At 48.3% G+C, this 21,656-nt stretch overlaps 1 pseudogene across 1 annotated transcript; it reads left to right on the plus strand.

Annotated features, from left to right (window-relative positions):
• The first annotated feature begins 11,885 nt into the window (after nt 1-11,885).
• LOC311170337 (beta-1,4-galactosyltransferase 3-like) lies at nt 11,886-12,865 on the plus strand (annotated as a pseudogene). The gene has a single exon. The product of its transcript is annotated as a beta-1,4-galactosyltransferase 3-like (transcript).
• The last annotated feature ends 8,791 nt before the right edge of the window (nt 12,866-21,656 follow it).

Raw genomic sequence — 21,656 nt, forward strand, 5'->3', positions numbered from 1 at the left:
GACTTCGAGTTTTCAAACTGCTTATGCACACAACAAGCACAACACCCCCAGATCCACAATCAAATCCAAACTCACACACTCAGGCACATGAATATGTATGAAAATAATGTTTAAACACACAGCCGGGTGGGCCTGAGATAAGGAACTCAGGGAGTTCTGGAGGCTGAGCTGAAGGGCCCTGCAAAAGTCCTGCAGCCTGGATTCCCTCAAGCTTGTCATTCTCTTCTCCACCCCTCCGTTCTCACCTCCGGCAGATAAGAGCTGACCTGATTAGGGCAGGGTCTCCATCCCTATCTCCAACCTCCCCTCCCCCCCTATCTCCTAAGGTCCCCATCAGGGACACACCAGGGGCTCTGTTAATACTACCTCCCACCATCAGGAGAGAACCTGGGGCCAGAAATTGTGGGGTTAAGGTTGATTGTCTGGACCCAGGGACCCTTTGGTGGGTGACTGGGGAGGAGATGGGAGTGCAACAAGAGCAGAAACATATCCACCAGGGCCTTCGTCCTCAGGACCAGGATGCCCAGGATTCACTCTGTAAAGCAGGGTGGGCTGGTGAGGGGAGAGGAAATATCGCCAATGGAAAGAGGTGGCATCTCCTGCCCAGCAGTCTCCATGTCTCTTCACACTTACACACACACACACACACTCTCACACTCACATACACAAACCTCCCCCACTGTAATTAGAATGGTCGCTCCAGCACCAGGGGAATGGCCATGATTTATGAATGGGAGTTGGTGTAGAGAGATTCCAGCACCATCTGCTTGGGAGCAAACAGGAAGAGCTTCAATGTGCTACAGACCTGGGGGAGGGAGCCAGTTGGTGGAACAGGCTCATAAAAGCAGTTCCTAATGGCCACAGGTGCTCCCCAACCCCCCTTTTTCACCCCCCCCCAGGGGAGATATAGGGCCTCTGCCAGTGCCCTCCCCCAAACCTATGGCATACACTCCCCTAGCCAAGCCTGGGAGGAGGAGAGGTGGGGAAGGAGCCTGGAGCACCCAGCAGATGGAGTGGTACAAATCCCTGCAGCTCCTTACAACTGGGCATCAGTGTATCCATCTACGAAGTGGGGATGACAATAAGCAGCTGTAACATATTAAACATTTGCCGAGTGCCTGATAAGAGAAATTGATGGGGCCTCTTGACCGATAAGGACACTGAGGCTATGGAATTTGAGATTGTGACTATCTCAAGTTGGCGCTAGTGAGTTGCAGAGTCGCAACTTGAACCTGGGTCAGCAGAGCTCACTGGCCTGAACAATTTTTTCCTTCACACTGATCCCCAACATAGGGAAGTTTAGAGGAATAAACACTCAATACCTGGCATATAGTAGGTGCTCAGTATGTGATCCTTTTCTTCCAGAACTGGGCATCCAGTTCTGGAAACCAAAACTCAAAGACAAAGGGGGAGAGAAAGAACGAGATGGGAAAAGAGAGACTCAGTGATGATCCCTTGGGGCCTTGAATAGCAGCCTGGCCAGTCCTGGGAAGGGTAGTGATAATCTAATGTCGTCTGACTCCTTTTAATGACATGCCCTGTTATTTTGCTTCATAGTGATTAGTTCTTGGCTGTAAGCAAGGTTCATAATTTGTCTGACCATCATATGTCCAGTCTGAGTCTATTTTCTCTTCTTAGTCCCTAGGTACTCACTGTATCTCCCCACAGTGCATTTCAACTAGAAGTCAGATTCAGGACCACCTGAGGGCTCTAAAAACCCAAAGTTCTGACCCCTCTCTCACCTGCTACCCGGTGTGGTAACAGGATCCTGGGTATAACGTGGATAACCTTTAAAGTTTCTACGGGTGCTTGCCCTCCTTCCCAGGGATCCGCCACCCCTGGATTTGCAAGTCCCAGCTCTTAAGAACCAAAAATCAATTTGTATTCATCGACACTGTGACCAGAATACAAACTCCCTCCACAGAGGCCATGAATTATCTATCCCTGTGGCCCCTGCAGGGGCCCTGCCTTCAAGAAGGAAGTCTCATAGAAAACCCAGCTTTTAGGGTGGTGAAGACAAATACCAAAAGGGAACCAAGAATCTTGCTATCAAAGTAATTGTTATTAAGAAAGGGAAATCAGAAAGGAGGTGGCACCCCCTTGGCTGGGCCTAAGACTGAAGAGGATTTGAGAGTAGGTGGAGAGGAGGGAGTGTTCAGAGTGAGCTGCCTGATACTAGAGACCATCACGCCTTCACTCACACCCCAAAACTCAGCATCCTTTTGTATTGGCTGAATTTTCCATGTATTGGTTGAAGGTAGAAAAGTTCTGTGTGTCCCAGGGGATGGGAAAGGGTCAGAAAAGGGCAGCAGACAGTGTGAGTTGGTCCAGAACAGCCCTGCTTGGTCACTGTCCCAAGCTGGAGTCCGGGCCTCCTTGTACTGTACCCATAGGTCATTCCTTGGACTATTCTGTCTATAATATACAAGGGCCAGCATCCACCCAAGAGGTAAAGCCCCACTTTATGCTCTTGAGAGACAGAAGCAAGTATCAGGGTTGTGCATACTCCAGGGTTAAGCGGAGACTTTTAGATTCAACGAACAATGAAGGCCAAAAAGAGAATGATCCGCTGAGCCTACTGGGGGTGGCACTTGGCCAGGCTGGAGAGAGAGTCAGCATCCTCCCGCCTCCCTTTGCCTCGCTGGTCTGTTACACTTCCTCTCCCACTCATAGTCAGACCTCCAGGTTCCCACTATCCATTCTACCCCTTATCTGACCTGGCCCTTGTCACCTATGTGCCCAGAGGTCACCCAACAACATTAAGGACTTGGGTACCAGGTATATTGGCTTCCTCTATATCCCATCTACCACCATCATCCTGGACAACTTGAAAGTCCACATGGACATCCCCACACAACACCCTCATTTCTTGGCTCCCTATCTCCCCATCTCCAGCGACCTCGCCCCCTCTACCACCTACATAACTACTTGGAATGTCTCCTATAAAATCTCAACCTCCAGTATCTCCCTCTTAGGTCACAATTTCTTTCCCTTCCTCCCATAAAACCTGGCCTCCTTTCACAAAGATTTCTCCAGTTCTCCCATTCTGTCTTGCTCATTCAACTATGGTACTGAGCACCGACTTTGGACGAGGCTCTGTGCCAGGCTGTCAGCTCCTTCCTGGCTCTGCTTCCTCCCCTATCGACCTGCCTGTGATTGGCCACATCATTCATTCTCCCTGGCACCCTCCATTCCCACACCCCCTCGCCCTGTCTTTGCCAGCCCTGGAGGATTCCAGTCATCTGTTTTCCCCATCACGATTCCCGGGCTACCAGAAGGCATAGGAAAATCACCCAACCGTGCAAAGTGGTGCCACTCCAGATTTATGGCCCCTGACGTCAGCCCGGCCCTCCAGGCCACTGGGCCCCTGGTGGTCAGCTCCTGTTCTCAACCTTTACCACCCTTTCAGACTTCCAGCCTGCCCCCTCCCTCATGTGCAATTGACAGAGAAAACAGAGTTCCCCCAATTTCCCTCTACTCCTCCTCCCTGCTGATGGCAGACCCACCCACCTATTTCCAGTGCTGTTTTCACACTGCAGACCACTCAGTCCTCATGACACTTCTTCCTCTCTTAGCTGCTGGGACATCATCACTGTCCTCAAGAGTGCTTCTTACTTTCTCCTTGTCCCTAAGCTGTCTCTTTTCCTTACTTCTTTACCTCAACCTCCATGTTTGGTTCCAGGACCCCAGCTATGATTTATTCTGGACTTGCCTTACTCCTGTACCCCAAATGTTCTCTCCTAAACCCATGGCTTCTTGCCCCCATAATTCTGCAATCTGCTGCTCCAAGTTCAAGCCTGTTTGGGTGTCCTGGGTGTTCCCTTGTCTACCCTGTAGACAACACCAAGGCAGCAACTCCCCAAATAGACCTCGTAGCTCCTTCCTCAAACCCTCCCTCCCTTCCTCCTGCCTCGGCCTCTGGGTATCCAGTTAGAGTATCCTCATCCATTCATCTCCCCAAGATAGAGACTTGGGTGTGTCCACAGCCCACTCCACACCCAGCCACCGCATCCTATCCAGTCTCTCAGAGGTAGTTCCCAAATCCATCCTTCATGCTTCTATTCTTCCTTCATGTTTCTATTCTTTGTTAACCCAATCCTTAGCATCTTTGCAATAGTTTTTTTTTTAAAGATTTATTTATTTATACAAGAACCGGGGTGCAGGCCAGACAGCAGGAGGGTTAGAGGACTCACCAGAGACAGAGCAGGGAACAGAACAGGCAGACTGACGAAATACACTGCTGAGGGGAGCAGCGGGTGAGACAGGAGAGGTCTGCCTTGCCATGTGGGATTCTCGCAGGCCGGCCTGGATCGAACCCGTGCTGCAGAGGCTGCAGACAGCTTCACAGTGCAGCGCTCAACCGCCTGCGCCACCAGGGAGGCCCATTTTGCAATAGTTTTTAACTGGTCTCCCTCCCTCTAACTGTCCCTTGCTCCTATCTCCCACTTTTGTACGTGAGCTAAACTTCCTACAGTGGCCCACAAAGACCTACACATTCTGCAAGTCCAGCCCCTTCTCCTCCTTCCCTTCCTGTCTCTCTCCCTGCCATCCCCAACCCACCTGCCCCCTGCAAAGGGCAACTGCTCGCAGCCTGTGCCTGTGCTGATGCCTCTGTCTAGAAGGCCCACCATCCCTCCTCCTTGGCAGGAAATTTCATCCTCCAAGAGTTGATTCAGAGGTCACCTTCCTGCTACCCCAGCCCCTCAGGCAAAATTCATTGTACTCTTCTATATTCCCTTGTACTCATCTCTATTCCCTTGTACTCAGTTTCCCCAGTCCACAGTATCTATCTATTGGGGCCTTCATGCACGACGCTGCCATGAACATTCTCACACATGAGTTCACTTCTGAGGTGACTCCCAGAGGCCGACATGCTGATCTAGGAAGGCCGACAGATATGGGTTCAAATCCCAGCTCACCTGTGTGACCTTGGGCCAGTCACTTTACTACTTAGTCACTTTACTCATTTGACAACTTAAATGCTGCCAGGCTGTTTCCAAAGAGGTATCTGAGAACTTCTGTCCCATGTCTTCACCATCACTTGCCTTTATCAGGCTTTTTATGTTTTTGTTAATCTAGTGGGGACATATTGGATTGTCGGGAAAAGTCATGACATATTTTTACTGTTTTTCAGGCAAAAATGCATCATGACTTTTCTGACAGCAAACTAGTAGAATCTCGCTGAGATCTTAATTAGCATTTTCTTGATTACTAACCATTCTGTTATATATTTATTGGCCATTTGAATTTCTGCATATTCAATTATTTGGTCTAATTTTTGCATTTTCATGTGTAGGAATTCTTTACATTTCTGCTCTACATTTCTTTACATTCATTCTCTACATTTTGTTGGTTGCAAATTTTTTTCCCAGTTTGACTTCCCTTTTTACTGTCTTAATGGTATCTTTTGGAAATCAAAATTTTTTCATTTTAATGTACTCCAATTTATCAACCTTTTCCTTTACGGTTAGTGTCATTTTAGTGTGTTGTTTAAGAATTCTTTCCCTACCCTAAGGTCATAGAGATATTTTTCTATATTGTCTTATGCAAGCTTTATTGTTTTGCTTTTCATATTTAGGTCCCTGTTTTATCTAGAATCCCACAGCATTTTGTACTTATTTCTACAGCACTGCTAACTCCATCTGTTTATGTGTCCGTCTCCCAAGCTAAACTCCTTTAGGGAAAAGTACAAATATATATTTTTTAATCTTTGTAGTCAAAGGTCCTAACACAGTGCCTGGCACACAGTAGGCACTCTATAAATGCCCCTAACTGCTTGAATTACAGAATCCAGATATAGCTCCTTCCAGATAAGTAGGGCCTCTCTTCTGAAGGCTTCCACCTTCGCTGACTCCTGCCTTCCCCTGGATAAGTCAAGGTTCATACCACAAACATAAAACAAGTACCTACTGGATAGAGATTCAGGGCACAGCTGTAGGGATGCAGAGTTAGAGATGGTGAAATCTCAGCCTTCAAGGGGCTCACTGCTGGGCGCTGGGCTTCCTGACAACTGCTCAGAGACTCACATGCTGAACTAGGAAGGCCGATGGACCAGGGTTCAAATACCAGCTCTAACATCTGTGGGACCTTGGGCAAGTCACTTTACTGTACTGGATCGCAGCTCTCTTTTCCCTTAAAAGGAGAATAGATAACTGACTGGGTTGTAAGCACCAAATGGGGGTGTAAACATAAAAACGCTGGGGCACATGTGAAAAAGCAGGTGCTGAACACACAGTGGCCAAAGATTGTTAAATTGCATAAATGAAGGAATGAATGAGTAAGTGAAAGCAACTGGGGCTGAGGGTACGGGGAGAGCTGGAATTGGGAGGGGCAGCAGGCAGGAGGCAGGGGCTGCCTGTGGGTCTGTGGCAGGCCCAGGGTTTCCTTGTTGTCACAGTAACTGCTGTCAGCAAATGTCTCCCAGACAGGAATCCCCTTCAGGGCTCCCTTCCCCAACTCACTGCATTTGTTGACTCAAAACCTCTCCACTGCCAATTTAGCCTGCAGTAAGGAAGGGGGGTGGGGAGGGGGAGAGAGGTGTAGGAGGGGGTGGAACTGTATAGAAAGGGGTCTTTGTCTGAGCACTTTGTGGCATTTCAGATTTCGGCAGAGGTTTTTTTTTTGTTGTTGTTGTGTATGTGCGTGTGTGTGTGTGTGTGTGTGTGTGTGTTTTAACCTCCTAAAGAGTTGAGTGGGCTGCACTTGCAAGGGAGAAATCTGAATTAGACAGCAGGGAGGACTTCCAGGGGGCTCTCTCGGCTAGGTGCTGGCATAAAGGGTTGTGTTGCCAAGGCTCTGCCTAGGGAGTATTCCTGGAGCTTAGGCATAGACTCAGGGCTCAGTTCCCCCGAGGAGCTCTGAGAGGCACAGCCCTGTGGGCTCCCCGCTTCTCTCCCTGCTGAGGTTCAAAGCTCCAAGTTCAGGAAGCTTCTAGGCTTGACTTGGGCCATCCATTCCTCTCCTGAGGTTGCCATGGCACAGCTCTGGATCCTGAAGGAGGCTAAGTTGGGATCCAGAAGCCCTTCCACCCAGCCCTATTTCCAGCCTGCCCACCACGCCTGATGCCCTCGTATATGCGGATGGGTTCACTAACTTTCTTTCAGGCTCCCCCCTACCCATATGTCTGTCTGTCTATCTGTGTCTCTCTCTCTCTCCTATCATCTGCCTCACTCCTCTCTCTGCCTCTTCCTGACTTCCCTTGCAGCCGTCCTTTTCTATTTGTCTCTGATCTTCTATTCCTTTCTATCAGTAAGTATGACTCTAAGTCTCTCTGTGTGTGTTTCTGAATCTGTGGGTCTCTCTTTTGTCTGTGTCTCTATCTCCTGTTTCTCTCTGTCACCATGTCCTGCTCACTGGCCCTACCAGGGCCTCTCAGTCTCTATCTCTGCTTCACCCACTGTCAATCTCTCTACCTCTCTGTCTCTGCCTCTTCACCTCTGAGCCTCTCTCACTCCCAGACACTCAAGGCCAATGTGACAGCCAGAACCTGCCCAGTGGCCCCACCTCTGGCATCACCTCTGGGGACAGGCTTTGCCAACAGCTGTGAGGCGAGAGCAGGCCTCGTGTCCCCAGTTCTGCTGGGTGAGCCATAGTCCCAGGGGCTACAGTCCATCTTCACTCTGCACCTGCTGAGGGGTCCTTTCTTTCCCTCACTCTGCCCCTCCCCCAGACTACACTGAGTGCCCCCACACCCTGAAGCCCCTGAGTCCTGGCTGGAAGCACAGGCCCAGTCAGAGCTCCAGGAATGGGGCACTCTAGCAAGAACTCCACACCCCTCAGGACCTCAAGGGCCTGCATTCCCAAAGCTGGAAACTTCAACATCCCCAACTTCCTCCCTGCCTCCACCTTTCTGGTTGTGGATGTGGGGTGACCACACATCCATATGCAGAAAGGAATTTAGACAATACAGGGCAAAAGGATCCAGAGCCCAATGTGGACCACGGGCTAAAAAACCCCAAAGGAAGGGAGACCTACAGAGTCTACATGACAAACAGGTTAGGCTCAAGCTGAACGAGATGGAATCACAAGGGGAGGGAAAAGAGGGCTTCAAATGACAGTAACTTACCTGGCAAGCATATGGAGGTAAGAAAAATTAGGGACTTTTGTGAAGCAGTGACTTAAGAGTTAGAATTAAGGTTGAAGTACCTGAGAACAGAGAGAAGGTTAAAAACAACCCATTTGCTGGTAAGTGGGGGAGGCAGAAGTACTCACAAGGGACGATGACATCTGAGTTGGAATCTGACTTCCCCCAAGGTAAAGAAGAGAGAGAAGACATTGCAAGCTAAGGCCTGGCATGCACCCAGGCAGGAGGCACAGAGCAGCCCGCTGTGTTCAGGAAGGTGCTGGCTCTGGTGGTAAAGAGTGAGAGGGGTAAGGGACAAGAAAAAGAACAAGGATCCCGGGATACCATCTTGGGGGTGTCCACTCTATCTGCCAGGGAAGGATTTTGAGCAGGAGAGTGATATCATTAGGCTTTATTGATTTTTACTTTTTAATAAATCACTAGCAGTTGTGTGGAAGATGGATTGGCAGGAAGGGAGTTCGAGGATGGGAGCCCAGCCAAGAGCTACTGCAACGGTCCTAGCAAGAGTTAAAGAGGGGCTAGCCAAGGCTTTGCTCATGAGAGTGGGGACAAGAGGCCACTTGGAGGGTGCCTTCTGAAGTAGAAGATTTGAAACACAACCAGAAAGGTGGAGGAAGGGAGGAAGTTGGGGATGTTGAAGTTTCCAGCTTTGGGAACACAGGGGAGGAGATGTTTAGAGGAAAAGACCAAGCACTTTGGGTTTGATGGGTCTGTAGGACTTCCTGGGGGTAGAACTCCCTCCTTCCTGGCACCCCTTCAACTCCTGGCAGGTGTGGAGCCTCTGGTAGCACAGGGAGTTCTGGAAGTTGGCAGTCCCTGGGACTGAGCAGAAACTAAGCTTGAATATAATCTATTTATGGCTGGTTTCAACTCCGAAGCGAGAAAGGAGTAAGAAATGGTTCAAGAAAGACACTGCTTGATGCCCTCTTCTGAGTCCTGCTTCCCTCAGTGTCTTCTCACTGACACCCCCACAAGCTCCATACTTCACAGAGAGAGAGAGAGAGAGAGAGAGAGAGAGAGAGAGAGAGAGACAGGATCAGCAATGGCACCAAATGTTTCAGGCCAACCAACAACTATTTTCAAATGCAAATTCCCTCCCTTCCTCCGGGTCCCCACACAACTGCTCTCTGAGCAGCTGGAGGCAGAGTCGGGTGTTGGGGTGGGGGCAGCAAAATAAATCCCATTTTCTGCTCCTTTTCAGTGCTGGGCTGCAATCCCCTACTGCCTCCCCACCCTCTCCACAGATGGCAGATTAGACTGGCCTCAGGTTCGGCTCTGTCTCGTGGGGAGGGTGACCGGCAGGGCAGGGACTGCGCTGGGGAGGGGGTGGAAGTGTTCAGTGACAGGGCTAAGAATAACAGCTTCCATCAGTCCTGACACCCTCTCCCACTTGCTATGGCTCAAGTTGTTCCGTGTTGTGCGTGTCGTGCAGGAGACAGACAGACAGAGTGTCTGCATGGGGCTGTGTGTATTTGTGCACGAGACAAAGACCAAATCTTGGGGTGGGGGGGCAAGCTGACAGGCAAATGGCGTGAATGTGACTGGAAAGGCTAGAAACAGAGCAGCCCTGTGTGACAGTGGGGGGGGGAGGGCGGGAGGGAATGTTCTGTGTACTTGAGTATGTGTGTGTTTGTGTCTGTCAGAGACTGGGGCAGGGGAGGCATGTTGTAAGGGAGGCTGCTGATGTGTGGGAGAGAAGCCCAGTCAGCCAGGAGAGCCTGTCCCCATCAGGGCCACCATGGGGGGCAGTTGAGTGACCAAGGCAGGGGTGGCAGGAGATGCTCTGGCAGTTGGCCTCACCCAGCCTGGGGCCAGGAGGCCTCAGCACACACAGCCACTCGATGTGGTCTCCTCCAGTCCTGAGTGTCAGGACTGAGGAGGAAATGTCTGCCTGCCTGTGGGTGTGTCTGGGGGCCATGGCATCTGCGTGTTGCACATGAGGCTGCATCTTGGACAAGTGTGTTCATGCCTGTATAGGAATGTGTGTTAGACTGTGTCTACACATGTGTACACATCTAAGTGTGAGTATGAGTCTGTGAATTAGTGTGTGTGTCTGTGTCTATGTGCCTAGATGGGTGATGCGGTCCTCAGGCCCTCAGCCCACTCCATGGCCTTGTAGCCACCAGCTCCCAGCAGGTGGTGATGGGATTATTTAATGCCATCTTCAAATCTATCCCTGCATTTCCAGTGCAGTGTGAGCTAAAGATGGGGACAGGCAACAGGAGGCTGCTGCACTTCTTCCTTTCTCAGGACAGAGTAGAAAGAACAAATGCCAGTGATGACTGCAGCCCCCTCCACAGCCATTGCTAACTGGCAGAGCAGCAATGCCTCAGTTTACTGAAAGCACGTGTTGGGGCAGGGTCATACTATTTGAATTTCTGCTTATGAATCACAAATTCCATGGGAGGTCCTCAAAGCAGACTCAGGGTGCATTCTTTGCCGAGGCGGTGCTTCCTACAACATGTGGCGCGGAAGCCTTGTCAAAGCAGCTGTCGGGAAGAGGGCTTCCTCCAGGGACTTGCGCCTCTGGGCCCCAGGCCTTGACTTCAACAGCCAGGAGGGTCCACCTCGCCCAGGTATCTCTCCAGCTATAACATTACCTAGAGGGCTTCTTTTAATTCAGGACTTTATGAAGCCAACTAAATGGTTCATTGAGAATGACTAAACTCAACCTTGGAAAGAAAATCATAAACATTTTACTACCTCGCTAAGCCAAGCATGATTACATATGGAAACTATGGACACTACTCAGTGGGATTTTGATATTAATTTCCAATTTCCTCTTCCCTGAGAAACTGATGAAAACCCAGTTTCTGTGCTATCCAGACTAGAATCAACATCGTCCTACAGCGCCCATCCAAACTCTGCTGCTTCTCGCCTCCTCCCCCCCACCACCTACATCCCACTCCAGTTCCACACTGGCTGGTCCCCACTTCTGCCTTGACCCTCAAGCTCCAAGGGTGCGCTCACTCAGAGTTTATTTAAGAGCAATCTCTGTGGGTTGTATGAAGGAGAGCTGCCTCAGCCAGCCATTCTCTCTGAAAATGCCAACCTCCTGCTGTCACCAGGGGGTGCTTCCCTCCGTGGGCCCCACGCTGAGTGCCTGCTGTCCTGTGCTGTTCTTACTGCGATGATTGCCCGTTCTGGCCTGTCCTTCCTGTTCTGTGTGGGGGTGCCACGTTCTGCTCAGGTGGAAGAAAGGAGTTGCATGTTATTCCCTGCTTTAAGCAGGAAACCTAGAATAGCTCCCCCCAAGGCACTGGTGTCACACCCCTTCCTGCCCCTCTGACAGAGGGAGCTGCCACTCCATGTGCAATGTCAGGGAGATGCCCCTACCCTTCCATACTACAAGGAACAAATACATCACCTGACTCTCGGCCCTGCCACTGCATGACACAGCGCAAGTTAGTTATTCTCTCTCTTAAAAGGTTATATTCTTATCATTGTCACATTTCTCCTTGGAGAATGAAATGAAATAATATAGTCAGTCACATATAAAACTCTGTACCAAGCAGGCATTCAGTAAATGATACTTATAACTATTACTATTCTACTGACTGACAGGATCTTGGGGAACAGCCACTGTTTACCACACTTTGGCTGAGCATCAGAATCACCTGGGAAGCCCCATGGCACTCCTTCCAAGATGGAGGCAGTGACCCCTGCGTGGGTGTCAGGGTAGCAGTGACGACGGGAAACAAAAGCCTAGATAATATAATGCCTTACATCTCTGTCCTGCCAGCACCTCCTGCAGTCCCTATGATCCGGAAGAAAACAGCTCTAACCTAGACTTTACCCCAGAATGTTGCAGAGGCCACTGGAGCAACCCTGCACACTGGCCGTGCTGGCAGGGTCCCAGCTGGCCATCGTAATGAACCTGTCACTGGGGGACTTCCAAAGCCATGGTGCCCTATCTGGCTGAGAGCAGGAACCAACATTTGACTACTCTCACCCCATGATGTCTACAGTAACCTCAGTCACCTCCTGGCCCACCCCCCGCCCCCCAGCTCTTCAAGGCCCATCCTGCTATCCAGAATGTTCTCATCTCTTAATGGGCCCCGTGTTTATGTCCTTCAGCCCAGTGCCACCCCTGGTGGAGATCATGGAGAGGAACCCCCAGGTAGAAACTGGGTTGGTGTTGCCCTGCAGGCTGTGAGCCCCAGTCCCATACAGCCATCATTGTGCCTCACTATGACAGGAGCACCACTTACACCTGCTACTCTACCACCCGCACTCCTGCCTGCAGCACCGGCAGCTGGCTTATGGCATCTGTGTCATCCACCAGGATAGAAATGGAAACTCTAACAGGGCTACTGAATATGGGGGTGCTGGAGGCTTGCCTACTCTTGCACAGTGTGGACCTTCTGCCAGAGAATGACCACAATCTCTGTGTTTGACCCCCATGGGCTCCAGTATGTTGCTGTCACCAGCAACAAGTTTGTTACAGCTTCCTGTACCTCCAGGACTTTGGAGGGGTCTGGGCCCTCACTCCTGAAGACTACCTGAAGATGAACAGCTTCACCAATAAATACTGGGGCTGGGGTGGTGAGAATAACAACATTGCTATCAGGGTATGCCTGATAGCATACACCCCCACATCTGTGGGGCATTACAAATGGTGAAGCACCTAGGAGATAAGGGCAGTCAGGAAAACCCCCACAGACTTGACCTCCTGGTCCATACCCAGAATTCCTAGACTCAAGATGGGATGAACTCACTGACATACTGCCTGCTGGCCCAAGAATCGGCCCACTCTATACCAACGTTACAGCTGACTCCTGATCTCTATTACCCACCTGGTTCCTCCTAGGCCTTCCATCAAGAGATGATGCAGCACCAGCACCCTGCCAGGCTTGGCCTTCCACCTATTGCCAACCATCCCCCCATGCCCTCCACCCCTGTGGCTCACACTGACTCCTTCCTGCCCACTTTAATCAAGAAATTGAATCAGAGTTGCTCTCTCCCCACCCTCAGCTCCTCACTACCGTGCCAGAGCTGGGTTCCTGTAGACCCAGGCCCTCTTTCTAGTGTCACCCCAGGATTATGACCATGAATCTTTAATATCATGATTTTATGTGACAACTCCTCAGAGTCCCCTGCCCCTGGGGGAGGAGCAGAGCTGGATCCCAAGCCCCTTCCTCTTCCGTGGAGAAAAGAGAAATCTGACTTTTCCTGGGACCTCTGTGAATGTTCTATTTATGGTTCCTAGGAAGTGTGTTTGGTGAAGGAAGCACCTGCCTCTGTCCTCTGCCAGTGCTGGAGTAGTTCCCTCTTCTGGACCTGGCTCAGGGGGCTGTGATTTTTATGTATTTTTTAATAAAGGACTGTGTCTCACCAAGAAAAAAAAAAAATCAGCTGGAAAGCCACTTAAAATGCAGGTCCCTGGACCCAGAACCTTTGCCTCAGTTGAGTCAAGCCTCGGGCACTCCATCTGCCCTGGCTTCAGAGTGCTAGGGTGGGTTTGAGGGACAGGCTGGATGATGGTGGCCTCCCAACCCTTTCTTGCATTTCAGAGCTACAGAGGCCCCAACATCTCTGGCTCCTGGGATGCTGTCCCAACCGAGGGCCCAATTGAATTTGACATCATCTTCACCCACCATCACCCAGGCAGCCGCTTTGGTTTTGATTATAGGCCGCCTGGCACCGGGTAGCCGCGGCCTGTTCACCTGAACTGCAGGCACGAGGCACAGATGCTAATTACACGGGTAAGTACTTGCAGATTTCCCAGGAACAACAAAGATAATTTGTTTGCTCCATGGCTTGTTAGAGGGAAGCTGCGCTCTGGTGACTGGGTGGCTGGTAGATTAGGCCTGTGGCCTTTCACCTCCTCCTGCCCTTGCCTGCTGGTTCTCCCAGCTATGCTGATTAGAAGCAGGAGAAATCAAGGTCTCCCTCTCACCTCCCACCCCTACAGGCTGAAGGAGGTGGGAGAGGAAAGGGAAATCTGACTGCCAGGCTAGGCCAGGCCGAGGACATCCCCAGGATTCTAACCTGCCCAGCCTGGGGCATGTGGAAATAGGGCAGATGGTGAGCAGGAAGCAGGACTTTTCTCGGTGTCTCTCCTTTGGACACACATAGTGTTGCTGTCGTGGCTGACATGCAGAGCCAGCAGGAACGTTGAGCGGGGAAGCCAAGGAGGAATGAGAGGGGGTCATGCATAAGAGCCGTGGGAGCTAGGAGGAACATGCAGGGGGCGGGGGGGGGGCTGGAAAACTTGGGGGGAGCTTCCTGGGACTCCCACAAAGAGTGGCAAGAGGATGGCTGCCACAGCGGGGGACACTCTTGGGCTTGGCCTTGATTGTTATGCAATGGGTGGGAGCAGCACACTCCACAGCTGAGAACAGGGTCTGGCCAAGCCCCTGGGTCTGAGTGGCACTGTGTAAGAGGAATGTCATCAAGAAAATTAGGCAGAGCCTACCTGTCTAAGAGCAAAGCGAGTCACCCCATGGGAAGTCAGGCATCAGGGCTAGAAGGGCTGTAATAGTCCTCTCTCCTCGCTTCCCTCTACCTGGGGGGACAAGAAGAAAGGGGATAATTACTATAATTATTATTAATGTTGGTAATCCTTGTACTTTTATGTGTCAATGGCTTTTATACACTAATAGTCACTATTTATCAATGGCCTACTATGTGCCAGACAATGAAATAGTTGCCTATATGATCAGACCTATAAGGCAAAGGTCATAATTAAGTGCCTTCACTAAGGTCACACTGTAACATAAGAGCAACCTGGATCCCATGTCTTCTTCCCCTGGTGTCAGGTAACCAGCTGCCCCCCATGGGCCCCTCCCCATGGGACACTGGGGCCTAGTCAGAACCAGAATGCAGGGCTCCTGTCTAAGCACATGGCTTCCTCAGATTGCTGGTGAATGAGGAGACTTGGGGGGAGGGGGGGTAATGAGCCGGGTGTCCCCTAAGGCAGGTATGATGATGAGCAGATTTATAGGCGATTCCAGCATTATTCTGGGATGGTGGAAACTCCATCAGAATGAACTTCAGTGAGAACAGCCCTCAGCCTGGGCCTCACACCCCTCCCTCCCTCCCCTCATTTTCTCTCCCTCCCCTAGGCTATAGCTGACTTTGAAAGTATATGGAAATTCTGTCTAGGGTGGGAACCCAGTCTCCCCCTAGTGCTGAGGCCAGCCTGGGGTGTGTTATTTCACAAGAAAGTCTGGGGTGGGATTAGGTACAGAACCTATACTGCTGGCAAATTGCAGTGGGGTGGGGGATGCTGGGGGGAGAGTTAGTGAATAAAATGACAGCGCCAACCCTTTGATCAGGGCCTCTCTGTAGCCCTGGATTTGCTTTCACGCTGCATCACTTACATTTTTTCATTCTGGTCTCATAGTCATCCTGCCTCCATAGTGCTTTAAAAATTGTATAAAAGTTGCTACTTTGGGAAAATGAGTTCAAGGAAGTAGTTTCTGCCCATGGCCCTTCCACCTTCCACTTCTGCCCTTGGGCCTAAGGCTTCAAACCCCTCAGCTTTGAGAAGAAAACCTCTCCTGACATTAGTCTGTCCAAGACAGCCCTATTTGCACATACTTGTGGTCCTTCCAATTAAGGTGATTCATTAAACCTCTGATGGAGTTCATTTTTATTCCTCGATAAGAACTTTCAAATAAATACACTCGGCCATGGAAAGAATCCTGTGACAGAGCACGTGTCCTAATTTTGGCTTGGGGAATGCACTTCTCAAGTTGTCAGTTGGGAATGTGCTGGAGAGACCCAGGGCTGCTTTTGCACTTTGTGTGAGGGGAGTAGGCTGGCCTGACTCTTGTAGCTTGCCTGGGGAGTGCTGGCTCCACCCTGGGGGCCAGGGACAACTTGTCAGCTCCACAATCTCTGTCTTGATCTCCGGTCTCAGCAGGCCCTGTGGCAACATGGTCAAAAGCAGAGGCTCCTTCTTTCCTTCTGGGGATCTGCTGCGGAATGTAGTCAACAGCAGCCCCCGTGCTGCAGCGCCCTGTTGCTGCCTGCAGACTACACTGGCTGAGGTTCACATTCTGAGTGACTGGGGAAGAGCCTGCATCACTCTCAGCCCCAGGTCTCCACAGAGGAGGCCACGTGACTCCTGGAATGCACCTTGATGGAGACTCTGCACTCCAAGTCTATTCTTGGTTGGGCTCCGTGCTACACTCTGAGCCCCTGTTGCCTTCAAGAGGGAGACGTGTCTTGGACACCTACCATGTCACTAGATTTGCAGTTCTAAATCTTACCAGCCACCCCAATCATCTCTATTTTATATATGAGGAAATTTTTACCCAGAAAGATTAAATAACTTAACCAAGGCCATACAACAGATAAAGGAAAGTTTTGGAAATGAATCCAGGATTCTTAATTCAGGATTCTCTTGAGACCTCAAAGAGAGCCAGGGATCAGTGTGTCCTGAACATTAGGTTCTGGCCTGGCAGCTGCTCCTGACAGAACAAACAGGGCTGAGGAGCAGCCGCAGGCTTTGAGGCCTGCTGAGAGCATCCAGAGCTAGGAAGGGGCTATCACCAAGGATGGGGTAACAGTAAACATTCTGGGCCACAAAGATCCATGTTACCAATTCCAAGAGATAGGATGAAACTGTAGCATAACAAGGCTAAAATCTGAATCTCAAGAGCTGTCTGAGGAAGACAGGGCCTAGCGATGGAGTCTTGTATCTTAGGAAGCATTTGACTACAAGTAATAGAAAATATGACCAACAATGGCCTAATCACTAAGAGTTTGTTTCTCCCACAAAATAAAAATTTAGAGGCAGTAGTGGTTGGTAGTAGTGAATCAGCCACTCAAATGGTGCCATTAAGGACCCAGTTACTTTCTGTCTTGCCTTTCTGCCACCCTCACCGTGTTGGCTATTTGTCCTCCTGTGCGTCCAACCTTATTTTCTTCATGTGGCTACTATAGCTCCAGGCATTACATAAGGCAGGAAGAAGGGAAGAGAGATGGTACCAGTGACAATTTCCCCATTATTAAGGAAACCAAAAATCTTCAACTTTCCAGCTGAAAGGTTTAATGAATAGGTTGAAAATATGGAAGGGAGAGGAAGAAGGGGGTGGGGTTTAAGGGAGGGAAGAAAGGAAAAAATAATTCTTCTCAGAGCCCTCCCTTACATTTTTTTTGGACAGGATGGCATCATGTGTTCACTTTTACCTGCAAAAGTTCTGGGAAGCAGATTATCAGGCTTTTACCTTCTATGGTGAGAGAATAATAAAAGAGAAGATGATTGAAAATAGCTACTGAGTATGCCAACCAACAGAATCTACCATAGAATTCTACAGTTGGCCATATCGTGGCATTCAGAGGATAAATCAGAGAAGTCTGTCCTGGTCAAGTCCCCCTTAGAGGGCTGTTTCCTGGAATGGGGACCCCCATCCCATTCCTATACCTCTTATATTTGCCTAACAATGGCTTCAGTGTATTCTGGAACTGCACTTTTAGAAGCAATTTGGCAACATGTTTCAAGAGCCATAAAAGTGTTCATAAATTTTGACCCAGTATTTCTACTTCTGAGAATTTAGTTGTTCCAAGGAAATAACCCAAAAGAAAAAAAAAACTCTACATGTTCAAGGATGTTCATTGCAGCTTTAGAAAGAAGAAACAACCTAGAGCTCCAACAATAGAGGAATGGGTAATTAAGTCCACTCACTGGATGGCATATTGCACAGCCATTAAAAGTAATCATTATACATTTTGCTTAGTAATGTAAAGAAAGGCTATGATACAATGCTATATTTAAAAACAAAACATATAATCAAACTTGGGGCCGCCCCGGTGGTGCAGCAGTTGAGCGCTGGGTTGCGAAGCTGCCCGCAGCCTCTGCAGCGCTGGTTCAATCCCCAGCTACTCCCTGGCCACCGGAGGAGGGTCCCACATGGCGCGCAGACCTCTCCTGCCGCCCGCTGCTCCCCTCAGCAGTGTACTTCTGTCCTTCTGCCTGCTCTGCTCCCCGCTCTGGCTCTGGTGAATTCTCTCACCCTCCCGCGCTTCTGACTGTACCCAATGCTTGTATAAATAAATAAATAAATAAATCTTTAAAAAAAAACAACATATAATCAAACTTGCATACTTGTCTTAGTCTGCTCGGACTGCCACAATGAAATACTACAGACTTAACTGAATTTCTTCTCTCAGTTCTGGAGACTAGAAGGCCAAGATCAAGGTGCTAGCAGCATCTAGTGAGAGCTCTCTCTCGTTTGCTCTCTCTCTCTCTCTCTCTCTCTCTCTCTTTGGATTGGCCAGCTCCTCACCATGTTCTCAGGTGGCATTTCATCAGTGTGCATGACAGAGAGAAAGATCTGATGTCTCTTCCTCTTATAAAGGCCCTAATGCCACCATAAGGGCCCATCCTCATGACATCATCTAAACATAATTATCTTTCTTTTTTTTTTTTTATAAATTTAGGGGAGGGGTGGGGAAGAGGGTAATAGTTTTTGTTGTTGTTTTTTGTTTTTTGTTTTTTTTTTGGTGGGACACTCACCGTTGGCTGGGGATCGAACCGGCGCCTCAGAGGCTGCGGGCAGCCTCGCAATCCAGCGCTCCACCACTGCGCCACCAGGGGAGGCCCTAAATATAATTATCTTTCAAAGCCCATCTCCAAACATGACCACATTGGGAGTTAGGGCGTCAACATTTTAATTTTGGTTGGACACAATTCAATTCATAACTTAAATGTGTGTGTACCTTCTGGGCAAAGTCTTGAAGGGAATTCACAAAAGTTGTGGCCTTAGGGTGATGGGATTATGGGTTATGTTATTCAAAATTTCTGTAATGATGTTATGCAGTTTTTAACATAATTTGGGAGGAAGCAAGTTAGAATAAAAATAACCCAGCTTTCAAATCTCAACTCAAATGCCACCTCCTCTAGGAAGCCTTCCATGGTTTTCCCAAGCACATCTCTTATGAAGTTCTTATTTTACTGGATCATGTGCTCTTCTGGGACTAGGGTCATGATGAAGTCCCTTTTGTTCTTGACCCATGATAGGCCAAATGGCACAGGTCAAGAATCCAGACTAAGCCCAGTGCAGGGATTGATTCAGTCAGAAACCAGGCATGGAATCTAAATGACAGAGCTAGGGCATTCAGCTAGTGTGGAGCTTAAAACTAGGGGCAAAAACCTCTGGGTACTGAGCTTGTCTTTCTATTTATTTTAAATGTATTGTTAGTATTATTATTATTATTATTCAAGTACATATCCTCACTGTAAAATAATTTACATAGTTCAAATGAAGTCTACCTCACCTCCTACACAATCCCACTCTCCTCCCCATGAAGTGTTATTTTGGTATATTCTAGTATATTTGGTATATTCCAGAATATTCGTTCTTATGCACATAGTTTCAAAGCACACATCTGTGTTTACATAAACAGAGCCATATTGTTCTGTGACTTCTCTCTCTTAACAAGACCTTTTCACTTCAGGAAGCAGAAGTCTACCTCATTTGTTTGAGCCTCAGAAAACCATCGCTAATGTGGATATTCAGAAATGTATTTAGCTTGTTCTCTACTAATGAGCGTTCAGGTTGTTCCTGATTGTTCCCATTTCCACCGCCACTACCCTGGCCTCCTGTAACCACGCCTATCTGTACACTTGTGGCATTTTTCCAGGCAGAGATGTGGAATTGCTCTGGTGGGGAGCGTGGGCATTTTACATTTTCATGGGCACTGCCAAATCTCCTCCAAACACCATGACAAATTTCATTCTTACCAACAGTGAAAAAAAGGTTCATTGCCCTTCAGTTCTTGCCAACGATAGCTATTATGGATCTTTTTCAAATTTTGCAAATCTAATGGGTTAAAAAAATGTTAACTCAGTGTTGTTCTACTTGCATTTCCTTGATGACTAGTGAGGCTGCGCCTGTTGTCATACATTCATGGCCATCTGCAGTGCCTCTGAGGTGAACCATTTGTTACTAGCTATCACTCATTTTTCTTTTTGGGTGGTTTATCTTCTACTTATTATTTGTAGGAATTCATTATCCATCCTAAATAGTTATCCTTTTTAGTCACATATGTTGCAGATACCTTTTCCAGCCTGTCACTTGTCTTTTGACAGTATTTATGGTGTCTTTTGTCATACAGCAGTTTTAGATTTGGACATAATCAAATTTAGCAATCTTTTCCTTTATGGTTTCAGTGTTTTATGTCTTGCTAAAGAAAGCTTTTCCTACCCCAAGGTTATAAACAAATTCTCCTATATTTTCTTTTAATAGTTTTATAGCTTTGTGTTTTTACATTTAGCTCTCTAATCCATCTGGAATTTATTTAGTGAATGGTGTGAAGGAGGAATCTAACTTTATGCTTTTTCACAAGGGTAGCCAATTGTCTCTACAACATGTATGGAAGAGTTCATTCTTTGCCTGCTGCTTTTAAATGCTATTTCATCATATACTGAATTCCTTTTTACACAAGGACCATTTTTGAACTCTCTGTTCTGTGACATTGATTATTTGTTCTGTCCCATGCCAGCACAGCACCATCTTAATTAGTACAGCTTGGTGTGTTTTGTTATGTGATCGGGCAAGTCCCCCCTCATTGTACTTCTTTTTCAAATATTTCTTGGCTATTCTGACACAGTTTTTCTTCTATATTAATTTAGAATTGGCTTCTTAAATTGCAACACACGAACAAATTCTGTTGTGATTTTGATTGGCATTATGTTGAATTTATAGACTTCTTTGGGCAGAACTGACATCTTCATAGTGTCGTGTTCTCACCCAAAAACTCTGTCTGTTTACTCAGGGCTTTTCTTTTGTCTCAGGCCTGATTCTGAGTCCAACTCCCCTTGCTTACTAGCTCTGTATCTGTGGTGGGACTCAGTCACTCTAAGTCCTGACTCCATCATCTTTGATGTAGGGACACCATTTCCTATCCCAGAGCTGATAAATTTGAGCACTAGAGAGTTAGCTCCCAGAAGGCAGGCCTCTACCTTATTTAACTCCACCATCCTGGACATAGTGAGTTCTTTGAACAGGTCTGAGGGAAAGAGGAGAATGCAATGTTTTTATTTAGGTAGATTCAAGGGTTTCAGGGGAAGGGGATTAGTGTGGAAAGAGAGGCAAAGTACTTACATATGGATCCCTATGTTAGGTACTTTACATATATTATCTCATTTGTCCTCAAAATAAGTCTGTAAGGTAGATATTCCCATCTTCTTTTTATAGCTGAGAAAAATGAGACTCAGACAGTGACTTTTGTGGACTTAAATGCAAGATTCTAATAAGCTTCAACACACACCCTCTGTCCTGCCTGGTTTGGGAGCCAATGGAGGACTCTTCTGGTTGCAAAGCCAGAACTGCTTCATGGTCTGCTGCTCCCCTGTCTGAAATCTAATGATTCTAGAGTGGACTTCACCCCAAGATAATCACACAAGCATTCAGCACTTAGCACAGTATTTAGCACATAGTAGGAGCTTACTGCTAGACAAGTTCAGAGAATGAAAAGAGCCTTATGGACTGAGGTAATCAGGGAAGACTTCCAGGTGGAGATGAGATTAGAACTCAGTCCTGAAAGATGGAGAGGATTTAGACAAATAAAACAGCATTCCAGAGTCAGAGCTAATATGGCCAAGCCGATAAACCCAACT

Source organism: Talpa europaea (genome assembly GCF_964194135.1).
Source record: "Talpa europaea genome assembly, chromosome: 4".
Lineage (NCBI taxonomy): Eukaryota > Metazoa > Chordata > Mammalia > Eulipotyphla > Talpidae > Talpa > Talpa europaea.